This window comes from Lissotriton helveticus, chromosome 3_1, assembly GCF_964261635.1.
Source record: "Lissotriton helveticus chromosome 3_1, aLisHel1.1, whole genome shotgun sequence".
Taxonomy (NCBI): domain Eukaryota; kingdom Metazoa; phylum Chordata; class Amphibia; order Caudata; family Salamandridae; genus Lissotriton; species Lissotriton helveticus.
In genome coordinates this window covers 1,777,055,832-1,777,057,090 of record NC_136061.1, presented here as the reverse complement: position 1 = coordinate 1,777,057,090, position 1,259 = coordinate 1,777,055,832, and positions in this window count along the sequence as shown.

The window sequence follows — 1,259 nt, the reverse complement described above, 5'->3', positions numbered from 1 at the left end:
CTTCTTCCATGAGAGAGGAGGAACTTTTAGAGATGTCAACAAGAAGGGAGGGGCAGTGACATTTTGCATGATGTACCTGCTATGTTGTGACCTAGTTACTACTTAAGGGTGATCTTCAGTGATCTGCTTACAGTGCACAATATCCACAAACCTTATAAGTTGTGCGCATCAGCAGAACTGCATGAAACTTCAGCAATTAAAATGTAGGCCAATGCGCACAATGCCAGAAACTGTATTTGCTGTGAGCATCAGTAGAACCATCAGCCCGATTACTGATGGCATATATTTATACAGTGAGGAGTCACTTTAGTCTGGTGCTCAATTACATGTATAGATGTGAGTCTGGTGGTGCCTGATAACTGAAAGGCACACATTTGCTTACATACAATTTCATATATGTCTGATTTATTATTCCTATTACAGCACCTTCTACCCTGAGAAGGCCCGTCTTAGGCCAGTGTGTAGACAAAACCCATGCCGACAAATCAAGGACAAACGGATTGGGACATGGTCTAGGGACACTAACAACAAATCCTACATCGAACCTCACGTTTAACTGATGGAGTGCAAAGAGCGATATAAAGCAATATACTGAGAAAAAGTAACTTACAGAATTGCTGCAAATTAAAGTAAATAAAAAAAAAACGAATAAAGAACTACATAACCACAGCTGTGTGACCTGGAAGCCGATTGTTTCTCAATAAAGCCCTAGTTTGTGATTACCTTACAGTGCTCACATTATCATCCGCGCTAGAAAAGATGGGAGCCTGATCACAGAACCTCATTTGCATACAAAGGGGGTGACAGCCTGTTCACAACGCACAGCACAACTTGTTTACGTAAAGTGCTAGTACACAGAACAGGGTAAAGTCTTGTCTCTTTTTTTCATTTTCTTTAATATATCCTGCAACTCGCTCTCTTCTTATCTTTCTCTCATTTCATCATAAATTACTCAAATTCACGATTGCTTTACCAGCACGGCACAAGTCGGAGGGTAGTCACAGTTTGAAGGGGTCACCCTACTATTATCTAGAAACGGGACTCCGTTGCACCTAGCTCCTTAGCCTGCAACTGGTAATTGTTATTTTGTGCCCCAGCACTGCAGACACAGGCCTCTGAGTGTTTGTTTGTGTGAGTGGCGCAAGAGAGGAACAGAGTACTTGACAAAATTAGCCCTTCTATTGCTTAATACATTGTAAATGTGAAACACTTTGGGGCTTAGGGCTGGATAAACAATAATGTCAGGAAACAAACGCAAA